This window comes from Pan paniscus, chromosome 11, assembly GCF_029289425.2.
Source record: "Pan paniscus chromosome 11, NHGRI_mPanPan1-v2.0_pri, whole genome shotgun sequence".
Classification (NCBI taxonomy): Eukaryota; Metazoa; Chordata; class Mammalia; order Primates; family Hominidae; genus Pan; species Pan paniscus.
Genome location: NC_073260.2, coordinates 34,462,839 through 34,481,821, shown reverse-complemented (window position 1 = coordinate 34,481,821; position 18,983 = coordinate 34,462,839). Strand labels below are relative to the sequence as shown.

At 43.1% G+C, this 18,983-nt stretch overlaps 1 protein-coding gene across 1 annotated transcript in view; it reads right to left on the bottom strand.

Annotated features, from left to right (window-relative positions):
• Positions 1–18,458, bottom strand: part of ABCA1 (ATP binding cassette subfamily A member 1) — a 147,353-nt gene extending 128,895 nt beyond the window's left edge. The window contains exon 1 of the mRNA XM_003809239.4: positions 18,140–18,458. The gene's annotated coding sequence lies outside the window, so the exon portion shown is untranslated. The remainder of the gene's footprint in view (positions 1–18,139) is intronic.
• Between the last annotated feature and the right edge of the window lie 525 nt (positions 18,459–18,983).

Below are 18,983 nucleotides of genomic sequence, written 5' to 3'. Positions count from 1 at the left end.
AAAGACAAGATAGGAGGATTTTTCCCCATTTGGCATAGCCAAAAGAAAAACAGGAACTCCTTCCCGTGACTGCCCTCTACTCTTCTACAGCACTAAATCTGTCTATGGAAACACAGTGAGGAAAGAAAGTGCATGTATCTGTACAGCTACCAGAAGCTGTTTGCTTGTGCAGTAACAAATGGGCTGGCTGGTCTTTTTCCTTCCCGCAAGAACACTGCCAACACATGAGCTTTAGTGCTGGGCTCCTATCTAAGGGTGACAGTCAGCCCTCATGCCTGAGCCAGGGCAGGTTCCAGAAGAGGGAAGTCTCCAAGCAGGGATCATACAAGTGTCACATCTCACTGGGACAGAGAAATTGGCCCCTCCAGGTGGAAGAGGAGAGGCTTCCACAAAGTCATGCTCCATTTGACTGTCGTATTAGTAGATAAAATCTCTTGGAATGTTGAAGACTCATTCCCACTACACCCCTGCTGCAATCTTATAGACAGAGAAGCTGAGGCCTCCCCCAAAGCAAGTGACTTGCCTAGCATTAGAGCTGGTTTCTCAAGAAATAACTTTTTCAACAACTCTTATATGCCCCTTCCCACTTAGCTATTTCTCCTATGATTTTGTTTGTTGTTCTGAATACATTTCTCAGAGTTCTATCCAAATAGTTCACATACCCAAAATGTACAGATAGCAATAATTCTCCTCTTTCAAAAACAGTGATTATATGACAGCTATTTCATTAAACCTTAAACAAACAAGAGAGTATGTGTGTGTGTGTATGTGCGTGTATTCCACTTTGTTCAACAAACTTCCAAAAAGTTACCAGAAGTGAGATGGAAGTTGAAATTTCCAACAACAGCTATCAATATCTCTCTTTTTTATTATTTTATTTTATTTTTTAGATGTAATCTCACTCTGGTGCCCAGGTTGGAGTGCAGTGGTGTGATCTCAGCTCACTGCAACCTCTGCCTCCCAGGTTCAAGTGATTCTCCTGCCTCAGCCTCCGGAGTAGCTGGGATTACAGGTGCCCACCACCAAGCCCAGCTAACTTTTTTGTATTTTTAATAGAGACAGGGTTTCAACATGTTGGCCAGGCTGGTTTCAAACTCCTGACCTCAAGTGATCTACCTGCCTCAGCCTCCCAAAGTAATGGGATTGCAAGTGTGAGCTACCATGCCCGGCCTCAGTATCTCTCTTGATGAGGTTGCTTCTAGATGTCTTTTTCATAATTGAAGTATAATAGACAAATAAAAATGTTATATATTTACAGTGTTCTAGATGTCTTATATCAAAAACAGCTTGCCAGTAAACTACAAAGCAGGAGGTGGATTTAACTACATCAGATATGAACTGAAAATACATTGGTGCCAAAGCTCTGATTGCCTATTCATGAGATGTTGACGCAAAAGCAAGAATCACAGATATGACTCATGTGCCTCATCTCCAGAGAGATGCACAGGGTCCTATAATATTAGGACATGAAACTTCTAAGCCCAACAGAACATGCTTGCTTTGGAAAAGGTCTGTTCTCTAATCGCCTCTCTGATCATGTGTCTTTGGATCGGTAGCTACGTTCAGGGACAAGCCTAACAAGGTTACTGAAGGCCAAGACACCTGGAAAGAACAGGTTCACTGCACCCATGATTAAAGACAGACAGATCGTGGCTGCTATGGGGGTGGGAGGGGATATTGAGAGTCATCCTGCAATTTCTCCCAGGCTGACCCATCAGCTTAATTGAGCCTGAAGCTAATCTGACTGCCTCAGTTTAACTTTTCTGGCCTCCAGATGCTACTGGGCCCTCTATCCTTAAGGGTATCCTTGCTAGGACAGCCTTAAATTATACCTCCTCACACTCCTGAAACATTCCATAAACCACAGTTCCAGGGAAACTACCTTGAGTTAGGGGGCCTTGCAGAAGGGTCATGGGCTGGTACTCCCCCCTGAAACTGTGTTCCTATTTTTAAAGGCAACATTTTAATAGTCAAATTTGAGAAGCCAAAAGGGGTAAGAAATCCTCCAAGGTAAAAGTCAAGGATGAAATGAAGTTATCCAATCATTCCAGAGGAATTCTATCATTCTATAAGAGGTTCTGCTATCACACTGTCCGTTTAAAAATATATAGATCCAGTGAATTTTATTAATTCCAATAATCTGTAACTTGGGTGCAGTTTTTAAAGTACCAAATGCATCATACTTACTTGATTGTTAGTTACAATAAGATAATAGGTAACTGTACTTCCTTCTTTCACTTGAATACACATCCAATTTCCTAGACAAAATTATTGCTAATAGCTAATTTTCAAAATAAGGGCTATGAATTTGTAAAAACTGAAACAAGAAATCTATGAATATTGTACAAATCTATAACTAGCTTTTGAGAAGCATAATTCTTCATGTTGTCAACAATATAATTTTACAGGAGATCCTGACCAGGTGTGGTGGCTCATGCCTGTAATCCTAACACCTTGGGAGGCTGAGGCAGCAGGATCGCTTGAGCCCAGGAGTTTGAGGCTGCAGTGAGTTATGATCACGCCACCATACTCCAACCTGGGCTACAGTGCAAGACCCTGTCTCAAAAATAAACAAACAAATAAATAAGGAGATCCTAAAGGTTTAACTCCATCTATATCATGTCACTGATACTTGGACAACCAAAGATCCTATTTATCACCCTCAACATTCCCGTTGCCACCAGCTAAATGGTCTCAGGGCTTCTAAACCTCACAAGAGCCAAGAGCCAGGATTTCTGAAAGCAGATCTGTCCTGTACCCCAAGTCCTTGTTTCATCACTGTAGAACTACGAAGAAACTCTAACAAAATGTTAGAGATAGCCTCTCTTCCCCTGCTGATTTCCACTAAGCAAACACCAAGCAACCTTCAAAGGAAGACTTCAGCAAACAATACCACTATTTGCCTTTTCCCTGGTCGGGGGTATGTAGCACATAGAAAAAAAGAATCTTTCCTCTAGAAAAGAAATCAACCTTTCAACATTCTATGTCACAGAAAAAAAATCAATTTTTTTCAGCCACAATCATAACACCAGAATAAAAGGGATCTGAAGGGAAGGGATTAGTGAATTCATAAACACCCTGAGCTACAGAAACACAAGCAGGCAAGCCTCTATCAGCAATCCTTTATTTGCAGAAAAACTTGGCTGGATAATGTTCCCTGCTGTTATAGGACGGTTTTCCAAGAGGATTTTGGGATAAATGGTTTAGTGACCGTATCACCAAAGATCACTTTGTTTGGATTACATCTCTGAAGAATCAGTGTCTTCAGATGTTCAACCTTCTCCCAACCTGAAGGATTTATATTTATGAAAGCGCTCAAAGCATTTGGTGGGGCAGACAAACCCAAATCTTAGTCACTGTCTTTCTTTCTTTTCCTTTGGGTCTATTCTACCATGCAGAAAACTCCCCAAATCCTTAACTCCTTTGTTGTCTTGAGTTCATTGTTTCAGCAGGAAGAAAGGAGATTTTAGAGTCAGAGAAAGCTGGGTTTGAATCCTGACTCTGCTACTCACCAGCTCTGGAACCCTAGGGACTCTGAGCCCCTGTATCTTCTCCAAAAAATAGAACTGATAATGTATGTAAAACATTTATCCAGTTCCTGGAACAAAGTAAGTGTACAGTAGGTATTACCATGATTAATTCTGGCAATTTCACAGTGACGTATTCATCAAGGGTGGGACATAGAGTGGGTGGTTTATTAAAGGAATCTCTTTTCTGTATTCTTTGTCCACAGAAAGGGCCTTTCCAGAGCAAACTGGAGCGCTCTCCAGTACCCAGTGCATTGGTAGAGGTGAGAGCATTATACGGTATCCTGTTGCCACTTCTGACCATTGTTTTACTATAAAACCCCCTCTTGGGGGTCCTCACCACTCACTTATACTATTTTCTCTACATTCTCACAGAGGTTGCACCTATTCTCCATAGCACACTGCCACCTCCCTACAAGTTTTTATTTTATTTTATTTATTTTATTTATTTATCTATTTATTTATTTAGATGGAGTCTGGCTCTGTCGCCCAGGCTGGAGTGCAGTGGCGCGATCTCGGCTCACTGCAAGCTCCGCCTCCCGGGTTCACGCCATTCTCCTGCCTCAGCCTCCTGAGTAGCTGGGACTACAGACAGACGCCTGCCAACACGCCCGGCTAATTTTTTGTATTTTTAGCAGAGACGGGGTTTCACCGTGTTAGCCAGGATGGTCTCGATCTCCTGACCTCGTGATCCACCCGCCTCAGCCTCCCAAAGTGCTGGGATTACAGGCGTGAGCCACCGCACCCGGCCCCCTACAAGTTTTTGGCACCTGACTCAGTTTTCCTGGCCATCCCATTTCCTCCAGCCTCTATGTCCATTAGAAATCTCTATTAGAAATCCGAGCCTTGGCCAGACGCAGTGGCTCATGCCTGTAATCCCTGCACTTTGGGAGGCTGAGGCAGGTGATCACCTGAGGTCAGGAGTTCGAGACCAGCCTGGTCAACATGATAAAACCCCATCTCCACTAAAAATACAAAAAAGTAGCTGGGCATGCTAGTGGGTGCCTATAATCTCAGCTACTCAGGAGGCGGAGCCAGGAAACCATCAAGTGAGACCATCAAGTCTCACTTGAACCCGGGAGGCAGAGGTTGCAGTGAGCCAAGATCATGCCATTGAACTTCAGCCTGGGTAACAAGAGTGAAACTCCATCTTAAAAAAAAAAAAAAAAGAGAGAGAGAAATCTGAACCTTATAATTCCTCCATCTTTTCAGCTCTACCTACAATCTTCTCTAGTGTACTAACTTATCAGTGATCCCTAATAAATTAAGCGATGTGCAACAAGCTACTGTGTCTCACCATCTTCCTACTCTCCACTACACTGAACCCACAATGACACAGCACTCCACAAACATATGTAGAATGGAAGTAAAACCTCAGGGATAAGAAAAGATAGTTAAAGCGGATTCACTACAGTAACAAACCAGTCAAGAAATGTCACTGAAAGTAAAGGTTTGTGTGACAAAATTTCCAGCTGTGTTCTAAGAAACATAAGTTCAAGCAGGAGCGCATTTAATCTGATTTTTCCTCAAAGCCTCTCTAATTTGTAGGGAAGCACATTCATTTTCATTAACTTCATGTGAGCTAGAGAGAATCTGTAATTGAGGCTCTAGAACCCCCAGTAAACATGCCATCAAGCAAGGGCACCTTCCCCGGAGGTTCAACCTAGAGTATAAGATTGTCAGCACTGGTAAAGAGCCTTGAACTCTAAACCCATAGATAGGCTCAAGTCAGGAACTCAGGAAGCCTATAAACACCTGGATACAATTTTGCCACCTTAACACTTTTATTCCCTTTACTTGCGCCAAACTGAGTTATCCAACCTCCAGGCTCTTGTCCAGTTCTAGTTCATACAGTATCAGCAGCCTTCTCCAGAACGTCCTTTCACCAGCCAGCTCTTGAGACAGTCATATGTCATGTGTGCAAGACACTTCTATTTCTGCAGCCCGGCGAGGGCCAGCTAACTCGGTTAGTGACAATTTAATCAAAGTTCCAGGGCAAGCACAGAGACACAGAGTCTAAGTCTTGCCCTCCAAAACTTACAAGCAAACTCCTTCTTTAGAATAACCAAAACAAACCCTCTCGCTGGCTGCCTCACTAAATTAAGAGAAGAAAGGGGAATAAGATCACAAGTTTAAATCCACTTACTTGTGATTCTGAAAAACAAAAACTTAAGGGTGTTTTTCTTTAAATATTGACTACATGAACTCTATTATATGAGGTCTGAGAGGATCCTACAAAAGGATCTGTATTATTCCAATATTATCAAGATTCTGAGTGTTCCTTATAGAAAAAACTGTTATTAAGATTTTCACAAATCAAACATTCTGTGTGCCAAAGAACAAAGTGGGAAAAATGGAACAAAAGTGGGAATAATTCCCAAAAATGGAATTATTGGGTTTCATTTTTGGTAGCCTCCTTCTGTCAACTGTAGTTTTGAAAAATTCACACAATCCAATCCCCCAAGCAACAACGCGCTAAGTGTTTACATCAGGTGAGAGCTGGTGTTGGTCACATATGCTATGAACTAGAATTGGACAATGTCCCAAAACGGAGTGCCATCTGGGGTCAGAGTGCCATGCCCTTCTCTGCAGACTCCAGGAATATATCCACTCTGCTTAATGGAAGCCACTGGAATCAAGTGTCAGACAGCCCTCTATTTGCTCCACAGAGAAGAAAGCCATGCTCTGATCATGTGAAATGTGACTGGAATTGTAAACTGAAAAATGGCACTAATTCCACTAAATTTGCAAATCCTGCAACAAGACTGACAACTTAATAAACAATACTTGACCAAAGGCTTTCTTTCTCGTGAACTCAAGGTTTTCACTATAATTAACACAATCATTAAAGTAAAAAAAAATAAAAACAAAAACCCTGCCTTGATTCACAGTTAATTTTAAGCAGCCAACATCAACATCGGGTTTCACGCTTTTGCATAAAGAAACAGCCTTTAGGAAACCCTCAACATTCAGGATTTTGTTCTGATTCAAACTTACAAAGAACAATTTTTATTTGAGAGAAACAAAAAATTCCAGTTGAAAAACGCCTTAGGATTCAAATTGGACCAACAGACAGGAGAAATAAATGAGGCCAGTCCAATATTTAACATTTCAGTGTCCATTTTAAACTGAAAGGAACAGACGTCTATAGACACAATTTCTTCTTTCTCTCCTATAAAGGGCACTGTAATAGTTATCCTAAATTCTGGTATAGTATGAAGAAGCCTGGATTAAAGAGGCAAGAGAATAAGATTTTAATTTGCAGTTAATGGCAGCTGGAGAATAAATTTAGCAAGCCATTCTACCACTGTGGGTAATGGAACAGAAAACAAGTCCTTTTTTTTTTTTCTTGACACAGAGTTTCGCTCTGTCACCCAGGCTGGAGGGCAGGCAGTGGCACGATCTGGGCTCACTGCAACTTCAGCCTCCTGGTTTCAAGCAATTCTCCTGCCTCCACCTCCCAAAGTGCTGTGGTTACAGGTGTGAGCCACCGCGCCCAGCCAGAAAATACGTCTTTTTGATGAAGAAGCTGAAGTGGATGACCTTCTGAGTCTAAGAAAACTGTTTGGGACTTGGGTATTCAGTAGCCATGGAATATACATCCCAAAGAGCAGAAGAAACCGTAACACTAGACCCCAACATCAAAAATATGTTGCTATTTTCTCCCACATTGCTGGTAGGGGTGCAAACTGGGACACTTTGGCAACTTACATTAAAATGCTATGAGAGAACAGGGGAAGCATTCCTTAAAAGTTCTAGGAAAGGTGTTATGGAGGAGGTAGCATGAGAAATTCAGCCAAGTGGGAAAAGCACAAACTTGGGAGTCAGAGAGACAAGAGTTTGAATCCCTGGCTCTGCCATTAGCCAAATATGGAACCATGAACAAATTATTTAACTTCTCCTCAGCTCAGGTGCATCATCTGAAATATGGGGCTAATATAATAATAGGCAAGCTCAGCATTTCCCCAAATGTGGGAGAGTTACACAGCATGAATTTAAGTGATATTCAGAGGATTTTAGGAGATGAACAAGCACAGTATTAAACATTGAACCACATCATGAGAAAATATGGTTCTTTTCAGCACTTCTTCAGCCTATATAACATTCTTAGTACATTAAGGAGTAAGCGGCCCGGTGCGGCGGCTCACGCTTGTGATTCTAGCACTTTGGGAGGCCAAGGTGGGTGGATCACCTGAGGTCAGGAGTTGGAGACCAGCCTGGCCAACATGACGAAACCCCATCTCTACTAAAAATACAAAAATTAGCCGGGTGTGGTGGCATGCACCTGTAATCCCAGCTACTAGGGAGGCTGAGGCAGGAGAATCGCTTGAACCCAGGAGGAAAAGGTTGCAGTGAGCCGAGGTGGTGCCACTGCACTCCAGCCTGGGCAACAGAGCAAGACTCGTCTCAAAAAAAAAAAAGGAGTAAGCTTTTGTTTAGTCTTCTTTTTGACACCTCTTTAATGCTTGCTAATTCCCTTTTCAGCAAAGTAAGAGAAGTCTCATTGTCAGCTGGGGCCTTTGGGAACCAATAGTTTATCTTATACATAGACTGTGAGAAAAATAATTTGTCTTCATCGTAATTATTTTTAAAATTACCTTTCATTTATGATAACTCATATTGGTTTTCCAATTACAGGTCAAATATAAAGTTATTTTAAAATATATTGATGATTACAAAAATGTGAGTCAACTTGAGTGGGCTGAAATGCTACCTATCTCAGAGTTCCAGTGAAAATTAAATGAGATCATATATAAGAAGAACTAGCCCATGCTGTGTTCCATCACCCACGGTCTGGTTGATGGGTAAAATTTCAGTAGGTGAGGAATATGAGTAGAAGATCAAGTGTGAACCAAGGCAAATACATGAGATGGACACGAGATTCCAGAACAATGAGGAGCCAAACAATGCCAGGAAGGGGTTCTTAAAGTAGAAGATGAAAACCTGTAGAGAGAGACTCATTTAACAGGTACCAAACCATACTATATGTTAATCAGTGTGGTAAGAAAACCAGCTATAGTTCCTTCGAGCATGTGTCTTATAATCCAGGACAAAACTATCAAAGTGGGTCACAGTCTTATTTCCAAGAGCCTTGAATGCCAAGCAAAAAGAGATCATTAATGGTGGCAGATTCTTAAAAGTCTTTTGACCTCTGTCCAGCACCTAGTACTTTCCACAGTACCTGATGTTTAACAAACATTTGCTGAACAAATAAATTTCTGTTTAATAGCACTGTAGGTGTATTAGTGCATTTAATTTTGAAATATAAATATGTATTGTTGTTGTTAATATTGTATCTTCTTCTTCCTTCTCTCTCACAGTACCAGACAACAGCCTAACCCCAACTAAGGTAAACTCTGCCACCAAACATGCCTGGGAATGGAGAAGGGTCTGCAGGTCAGTGTAAGCTCATCAGTCTGGGCCTTCACTTTCTCCCTGCCTTTCCAAGGAAAGCTGCTGCTTGCATCAGTGTTGCCTTTATGTCAAAGTGTATCACCTAAATACCAGATCCAACAGATTTCAAGCCACCACCCTCCAAAGACTTGCTTCTTCAAGAAAACAAGTGTGGTTTGACTCTTGTGAAAAACAATTACTCCCAACCTGGCATCCTACAAGAATTTTGCAAAGCAAGGGTGAACAGGGATATGACAACCAAACATCTTCCTAGCAGCTCCTTCCCCCTCCCTGCTCCTGGCCAGAAACCTCTTCTTCCTTTTACTCCTTCTTCTTTCCACTTCTAATTTGTTATGATCTCTCAAACAACAAATTTGGTACAGTGCTTTAGAAAGCTTTGTGTCTTACCCACCTACCCCCAGTGAGGGTCTTCTGAGATACTTCAAACTATCCTCATGAGGTATAGTCCAATTCTCCTCCTAGGATGGGTACTAGCATGCTATTCTTGAAGGATGAATGAGCCTGAAGAGTTGGTTATGGTTTCCTTTCATCACCTATTGGCTTAACAGGAGTCCACTATAAGAAGCAAAACTTAGGCCGGGCACTGTGGCTCACATCTGTAATCCCAGCACTCTGGGAGGCCAAGGTGGGCGGATCACAAGGTCAGGAGTTCAAGACCAGCCTAGCCACCATAGTGAAACCCTGTCTCTATTAAAAAAATATAAAAATTAGCCGGGCATGGTGGCACACGCCTGTAGTCCCAGCTACTCAGGAGGTTGAGGCAGGAGAACTGCTTGAATCTGGGAGGCAGAAGTTGCAGTGAGCCGAGATTGCGCCACTGCACTCCAGCCTGGGCAACATAAGGAGACTCCATCTCAAAAAAAAAAGCAAAACCTGCACCCAAAATGATGTCCAAGATGGAGAGTCCGATTTTATTTTAGAGAGATTTTCCAAATGGTGAGTCAGAAGCAAGAACAGTGTCTCACTAAATCATGTTTACTCAACTGAAACTTACTGAATTAAACCAACTCCTCCTTCCTTTGCATTTCAGATGAGAACCCCTTCTGGTTCTATGATTCAAATCTTCATTCACTCAAAGCAGGTAAATAGGAAATTTCAACAGCTTCCTCTCCTCCCTCTCATTCCTTTCTTCTGTCATCGATCTGATCAGGAATGCTCTGAGGCATTCCCTGGTTATTTTTTCTTTACCTCTCAAAATCCACATGGTATGTTACACTAATGCTCAGCATGTTCCTCAGATCTCTAGATGGCTCTAATTAAAGGATCACCCCTTCTTCTGAATACAGACCTGGGGTTAGAGGACATAAGAGCTTGCAGGGCTCTTTAAAAGTCAAGTAGTATCATTTTACAGACCAACAACCTAAAAAACAGAAAAGTAAAATGACTTGTCCAAGGTCACATGGCTTCTTAATGGATTTGTGGGCATTCATGAACACCCTGTAATTACGCATAAAATTTGGATTATATGAGCCTATGTGTATTTTTTCTGAAGAGAAAATCCGTATCTTTCTTCAAAGAAGTCAACAATCTCTTCCCCAAAATATAGTAACCACTGACAATTATATGCATATTTGAAAAAAAGTTTAACTAAAATTTAATGTTCCAAGTCTGAATAGTAATATGAATTGGTGATCTAGAATAAGAGTGGAACCTAATTTAATAACTGTCATTGTTATCATCTTTTTTTTTCATGTCTGGGATATCAATGCAAGTAACATGGGATAAAGACAATTTGATGTGGAAGTAAACTATAAAGCAAGATTTTTTTTTTTTTTTTTTTTTTTTTGAGATGGAGTCTCGCTCTGTGCAGTGGCACCATCTCGGCTCACTGCAATCTCTGCCTTCCAGGTTCAAGCGATTCTTCTGCCTAAGCCTCCTGAGTAGCTGGGATTACAGGCTTGCACCACCACGCCCAGCTAATTTTTGTATTTTTAGTAGAGACGGGGTTTCACCATGCTGGTCAGGCTGGTCTCCAACTCCTGACCTCATGATCCGCCCACCTTGGCCTCCCAAAGTGCTGGAATTATAGGCATAAGCCATCGCGCCCGGCCTAAAGCAAGCTTTTAAAATCACTGAAAACACTCGTATGAATAAATGTCACTATAGGCCAAGCATTATATTATATGGTTCACATAATACACAAACACAAATACCTATTTTACAGATGATGAAACTGAGGCAAAGAGTGACCAGCAACTTGCCTAATGTCAGATATCCATTAGTAATAACCAGAATTCCAATCTACATTAATTTGACTCTGATATCCATGTTCTTTTTCACCAATATTTGCATCTACACTCCAAGATGTCCTAATACTAATACTCTATTTACTTATTTAGGAAGAACTAAATCAACTCTCTAAGGTAGCTTCAAGGAAGTCTTTCATAAATGGTTCAACTACTAAAAAGTTCTTCCTGGGAAATATCATAAACTAAATACCAGCTATCACAAAATATCTGGACTTTAAGACTAGCCAGATAAAATGCTTTGACTTCCAAATGCTTCTTGGAAGTTGGATTTGGCAGAGAAAACACCGGGGAATTTTAAACAAACACCCCCCAAGAAAAGACTTCATAGAAGAATAGATCCAATGCATATGAAGTTACTCTGTTTTTTTAAAAAGTGTTTAAATCTCTAAATTACTTAGTGAGTCATCTCACTCTTATTAACAAAAATAAATTAATATACAACTCAAAGTACTTGAATATGGAATGCCACAGACTAGAACATTTTCTTAAATCACAGCTGCCTCAGAAACGGAAATGAAACTGAGCGAAACAGAAATGTTTGTTCTACAAAAAGTAACCTGGCCTAAATAACTTAAGTATGCACTAAAATTTCTCAGTCTAACATAAACCAAGCCTTAACTACAGTTGTTTCTCATATAACTGTATTTCTAATGCTTTTCTGTGATTATCCTGTTATCTTAAGTAGTCTTTTAGTAGACAGGAAGCAAACATGAGCTTCCCATTCTACTTGTTGGACTTATTCAAGTCAGCATTTATTAAATTTTTTCCATATTAAGTGGGATGAATTAAGGCCAGGGGAGAATGAATCAAAGACCTTCCTCTAGAGAAGCATACACTCAAGAGGAAGACAAATAATTGTTAACTGTAATTTAAAAACAGAATTAAATACATGATACAAAGAGTGCTGTAATCCAAGTCTAATGGAAGTAAAGAGAAGGGGATCTTACTTTCAACTCAGTGATGGGAAGGAGTGGATCCAGAAGAGCTTCATGAGGAGGGAAGCATTTAAATCGGGTCTTAAAGGAGGTTTGCAAAAGCTAAAGGGTTTTGTACCAACTTTGTTTTCAACGTGGGAAAGACAGGATTTCAAACTTTATTTTGTTTTAGGAACCAAATCCAATGCTCCTCCATTGTTGGAATAAATGCTCTTTGCCTGAATGCTATCTGTGGTCTTCGTAGAATGGAGAGTAACTGAAGGCCCCACCGGAAATCAATTTTATGTAAGCTTTTCATTCTCTGGCCTCAAGTATTTCTAAAATGTACCTTTCTATGCAGGCTACTTATCCGGGCAACTATTTTCAGGTGAAGATACTCAAATGAAAATAGAGAATCCCTTTTGGCCTTTTGCTAATATTTCATTTGTCAAAACTTTGATAGTCTGACAAAGTCTTTACCATGAGATTGGTAAACTCACGGAAGCCAAACTGTCTGGGATGCGACTTCAGCTCCACTACTTACGAACTCCATAATCATCTACCTAGCCTGCCTATACCTCAGTTTCCCATCTATAAAGACAATAAAAGCACCTATTTCACATGGTTCTCATGAGAATGAACTGAGTTATTACACGGAAAACTTAAAAACATATCCAACATACCATAAATCAACAGTAAATGTAACTATTTTTACCAAGAGGTGTCTTCAAAGAGTTTATTTCTAATTCACTATACCAATTAATAAAAAAGGCACTTTCTCATCCTATTTCACTTTTACAAGGCAGACATTTTTTTTCAAGACGGAGTCTCACTCTGTCACCCAGGTTGGAGTAAAGTGGCACGATCTCGACTCAGTGCAACCTCCGCCTCCCAGGTTCAAGCAATTCTTCTACTTCAGCCTCCCAATCCCAGTAGCTGGGATTACAAGCACCCACCACCACACCCAGCTAATTTTTGTATTGTTAGTAGAGACGGGGTTTCATCATGTTTGCCAGGCTGGTCTTGAACTCCTGACCTCAAGTGATCCTCCTGCTTTGGCCTCCCAAAGTGCTGGGAATACAAGAATAAGCCAGTGCACCCAGCCAACAAGGCAGACTTTGAAACTGTGTTTATCTTCCAAAAATACGTATATCTTAAGAAAAAACTAAATTTGATTTCTAAACAGTAACAGCAGTAACAGAGAAATAGCTTATTTCAAAAGGTCCACAACTTCATCAAGGACAGGACAAGCAAGAATCATATTGTATTATAACAAATTTTTACAATTCACCAAAGTTAGGTTTTACAACTAAACTAACAGTTCACTTCTCTTTTTCCTTTGTTTCTTATGCCCTTACAGCCTAATACTCTATCATTCCATTTTCTATAGATCACACGGGAAAACATTTTGAGATCACACAGCTATTCGCAAACATCTGACTGAAGCAATAGTACAGTTTTCATTATGAACCAAGTAAAAAATTGAGTTGAGTAAATTTTATTCTATTCTTTCCAGGATGTTGCAATCCCTACGCAACCAAGGTTTCAAGTTAAAGAGAATTTGGCTGACCCACTCACAGCAACAAGGAAAATATGATACAGGCTGTAGATTCTGATAAGGATTATAGCAGATGAATGTAGAGAATGTGGTGATCATCCTTGAAAAGCTCCCTGGTTGCAGCAGCTGAAATGTTAGTGCTGGAGTTAAAGAACTCTGGCTGGGTTCAAGTCTTAGCTCTGCCTCTTGCAAGGTATATAGCCAGAGAAAAATTAGCTTCTCATTTACTTAATCTTGTAAACTAGGGACAATAAATGGTTTTGTTGTGAAAATTCGATTAGCATTTGATGACCTGCACAGTGGCTTATGCCTGTAATCCCAGCACTTTGGGAGGCTGATGTGGGAGGATCACTTGAGCCCAGGAGTTCAAGACCAGTCTGGGCAACATAGTGAGACCTTGTCTTTACAAAAATTTGTAAAAATTTAGCCAGGAGCAGTGGTGCGTGCCTGTGGCCCCAGCTCCTTAAGAGGCTGATGTATGAGGATCACGTGAGTGCAGGAGGCTGAGGTTGCAGTAAGCCTTGTCTGTGCAGCTGCACTCCACCCTGTGCAACAGAGCAAGACCCTATCTCAAAATAAATACAACGAATAAACACGTGAAAAACATTTCCAACAGTACTTGCCACACAGTGCTATATAAGTGTCTATTCAACATTGCAATAACTTTGGCCATTCATGGTTGTATCCACATGCAGATACGAAGATGGTTGCATTGTTTGGAGTAGGCCTTCTCTCAGCATAAACAAAACAAGTGTTCAGAATGATCTTTTAAAATTTGATGCTAGAGTAAATGACCATAACAACTACTATAATGGTATTATTTATTTAATATCTGGATACTTAAAAAAATGTATTTGAGGCTGGGTGTGGTGGCTCATGCCTGTAATCCCAGCACAAGTGAGGCTGGCAGATCACTTGAGGTCAGGAGCTTGAGACCAGCCTGGCCAACATGGTGAAACCCTGTCCCTACTAAAAACACAAAAACTAGCCGGGTGTGGTGGCACGCACCTGTAATCCCAGCTACTCAGGAGGTTGAGGCAGGAGAATCACCTGAACCTGAGAGGCGGAAGTTGCAGTGAGCCAAGATCACTCCACTGCGCTCCAGCCTAGGCAAAAGAGCAAGACTCCATCTCAGAAAAAAAAAAAAAAAAAAAGTATTTGGTTTTAAAAGTATTTTAGAAATGCAAAAACCACATGCATTTTGATATTTTCTAGACATCTAGATATCTTCATAATTAGAAGAGTCTATCTAAGGTAATGTTCACTTATTCTAGGAGCTAAAAATGAAAACAGTGAAGACCTTAATTTGTAGCCACTACATATATAGCTTAAGTATCCCGGCTTATGGGAGAGAAGATCCCTTTAAAAAAAATTTTTTTAATGGAAAAATATCCCAACCAACTCCTCTCCAAAAAGGTAAGTACTACAGAAGATAATAAAAAGCTAAGTCACTGAACTTCTTCAGTTTCATTCATTTTTTTATGTTTACAATGGGACTTCCTTGAGCAGAAGGAACCAACCCTTGAAAACAATCAATTCCTGATCACTCTTTTCCAATCCTGCACTAATGCACTGTCTCACACAAACCGAAAATATGTTCTAAGTCAAAATGTGTCCAGGGGTCGGGCGCGGTGCCTCACGCCTGTAATCCCAGCACTTTGGGAGGCCGAGGCGGGTGGATCAAGAGGTCGGGAAATCGAGACGATCCTGGCCAACATGGTGAAACTCTGTCTCTATTAAAAATGCAAAAATTAGCCAGGCATGGTGGCATGCGCCTATAGTCCCAGCTACTCAGGAGGCTGAGGCAGGAGAATCTCTTGAACCCAGGAGGTGGAGGTTGCAGTGAGCCGATATCGTGCCACTGCACTCCAGCCTGGGAAACAGAGCGAGACTGCATCTCAAAAAAAAAAAAAAAAAAAAAAAAAATGTGTCCAGGGTCCATTATAGGCCTGCACTCGTAGAAATACGAGGGTTGAGATTTCAAATGCTCATCTGCAGGGGAGACAACATATCACAGGTGTCCAGGTTACAGTCAGATATGTCATTCTGGAACACTATGCGGGTGCTCAAATACAGACTCCTAAATTGCTCTGACAACAGTAGCAATTCTAGTCCCTTAAATGGCTTGTAGTCATCGTGAAGGCTGAAGACCCTCTTCCCCGGTCCTTCTGATTGTAAACCAATGTTTTCCTAAAATTCCCTAGCATTAATTATTTTAATGGTTTGTGGAATTATTTAATGGTTTGTGGAAGCACTTGGGAAACAGGCTGACAATGGAAACTTTGTATTTGAAAAATATTGTAATATCTGTAGAGGTTCTACTCAGGAATACTTTCCATGCTTCCATACTTTCTCTGATTTAGGAGAAAGTTTCTCAAGAGAATGATACTCTCAACAGAAACGGAAAGTTTCTCAACAGAAAGCCTCCATTATTTTTGTGGTAGGTATGAGAAGAATAGGTTGAAATAAAAGGGGAGATGAAAACTTAAGGACTTTAAGTTCTGTTTGAAAAGAAGATCATAATTTAAGTCTGGGTTCTAAACTACCTACGGCCGTTAAAAAAAAAGAAAGAAAAAACATCAAGAAAATTCCACTCTTTAACTTGGGGGAAATTTTTGTGAGGTTCTCTTCGTGGGAAGCAGGGATTCGGCCATGGAGGGCAAGTGACTTCCTGATTTCAGTACCCAGAAGGTTTTTTTAAATATGAAATTTGTCCACTATGAGATGAATGTGTATATACTACCCATTCTCTTCTTGAAATGTCAATGAAAAGTCGGATTTTAAAAGCTAATGGTATCAGTGCTGCAAAGGCAGGCCAATTACTGCCAGTGCCAGACAACTTTTTTCTTTGTTTATTTTTAATCTTATTTCTTTGTTTCTTTTTGATAAAAGATATACCTAAAGAGGCACCTACACATAACCCTGGCACCGTCCGCCGCCCCAAGAACCTTCCTGCTTTACCAATGGCCCGGGAGTTGGCAAACACGCTAACAAAAAAAAAAAACAAACAAACAAAAAAAACAAAAAAAAAACGGGCTTTCGCCTCAACCTCATAGTTCCTCCCCGTCTGCAACCACCGGTCTTCACCGGATTCACAGTCGGAACCGCGAGCAAAGACACCTAGTAGAGCCGGCCGATTCCTAGGTCCTCCGGCCAGGAGGCGCTGCGGGCCAGTCTCCGGGGGCCACCGCAGCCCCCGCGCCCAGCACCCCCACCCTCACGGCAGAGCCCAGCCCAGCCCCGCGGCGGAGCTCCGAGTTCTGCGCCGCCCGCCGGGGTTACTCCCGGTCATTCCACGGCACCACCTCGGCCCAGCTTCCCCATCTGCGCCCAGGCAGAAGCTGCCCCGAGAGACCAGCGGCAACGGTCTGGAAGATGGGGCTGCAGGGAACGTGGGAGAGGCAGGATTGGGCACCCCACCTCCGGGTCTCCGCAGGCTCTCCTAAGTCTTGTTTTTAAAAGAAACAAAACTCGGCCGCGCGCGGTGGCTCACGCCTGTAATCCCAGCACTTTGGGAGGCCGAGGCCGGTGGATCACCTGAGGTCGAGGGTTCGAGATCAGCCTGGCCAACAAGTTGAAACCCCGTCTCTACTAAAAATACAAAAATTAGCTGGGTGTGGTGACGCGCCTGTAATCCCAGCTACTCAGGAGGCTGAGGCAGGAGAATCGCTTGAACCCGGGAGGCGGAGGTTGCAGTGAGCGGAGATCGTTCCATTGCACTCCAGCCTGGGCGACAGAGCGAGACTTAAAGGAAAGAAAAAAAAAAAAGGAAAGGAAACAAAACTCGTCCGCGCTCTGCGCCAGGGACACCAGCTCAGCTGAGCGCACGGAGACTGTAGGCAGGACCTCCCTACCCCTCAGGTCAAACAAAGACCCAAGGCCTCTAGTGAGCAATAGCACCACGGACCGTTTGGGACACCTCCAACTCGAGTTCCCGGATTCACAGTCCGGGACTGTGCCGCTCCAGTCCCGGGGAGCATATAGCCAATTCCCAGGTCAGAACAGACCAGCTTCTTAAGAACCGAGTGAAGACTCAGTGCTGGCATTTGTCTCCGTAGGTACTGGCCGACCTGCAACCAGAAGGGTTTCTAGCCAGCTCAGGGCCCTCCGAACAAAGCAGCGCTCGGTGCCGGACCTGCAGCTCTCCCCACCCGGCAGCAGCGCCCTCAGCACGCCCGCGAACCCCCGACCCCTCTGAGTCCGGGGTACTGCGCCCGGGTCTCCACGCCCAGAGATGCTCCCCGGTCTCCACCGCCGGGCAAGCCCCAAGCGCAGCAGCGCAGAGCCCTGGGGTCACCAGAGCTCGTACTAGGACATCGTCTCCCCATTTAACACCGCCTCCGGTCCCATCTGAGTTGCAAGTGGTGGGGATGTGGGGCTCCGGATCAAAGTCCCCGAAACCGAGCGCTTCCCGAAGCCTCCTTGGCCTCGAAACAAAACAATAACGCCCAAGTAAGTCACTGGAGAGCCTCTTACCTGTTTTCCACTTTTGTGTTTGCGTCTCTTTCTCCTACCCCTTGACAAGCCTTCCGGAGAAGGGGAGAAAACAGAACCCGGGAAAAAACAAGGAGCAAAGCGTCCTGAGAACCGGCTCTGTTGGTGCGCGGAGCTCCCCGCCCTGCCCTGCCGCAGCCCGGGAGAGAAGGGTCGGCTCGGCTCTGCGGGTCCCGGCCCCACTCACTCTCGCTCGCAATTACGGGGTTTTTGCCGAGACTAGTTCCTTTTATAGATTCGGCTGCACCGAGCGCAGAGGTTACTATCGGTCAAAGCCTGTGCTCTCCCTCCTCCCCGCCCCCTTCCCGGCCTCTGTTTATGTAGTTCAGTCACTCAGCAGAAAGCACGTGGAGCCGGGGCCCGCCCCTTAAACGGGCGACGTTCAGCCGCCCACGACACATCTAGGGGGTTGGGGGGAGGTGGGTGGGTGGGGTGGGGTGGGGGTGGAGGGTACAGCGGGTGTCTTACGGTCCGCGGTCTGCGTCCCCTTCCCCCGCCCGGGCCCGCCGGCCTAAGACGCACGGGAAGCGCTGAGCTCGGGGCTGCGCCGCAGACTCTCTAGTCCACGTTCCCGGCAGCCAAGGGCACCAGTGGAATTTGCTTCCTCTAAATCGTGCTTTCCGCAATTTTTTTTTCCTTTGTTAGTTTCCTCAGCCGGAGGGAGGGATTGGGGGAGAGAGAGCTCGAGGCTGAATCTCCCTCAGGACGCCAATCATTTTGTCTTGTCTTTTGTTTCCTTTCAAAGGCCTAGGCTGGGGTGAGGGGAAGGCGGACAGTCCTCTGGGTAATGGGCTGCTTTTGTTTTCCCCCCACAAACCTGGACTTT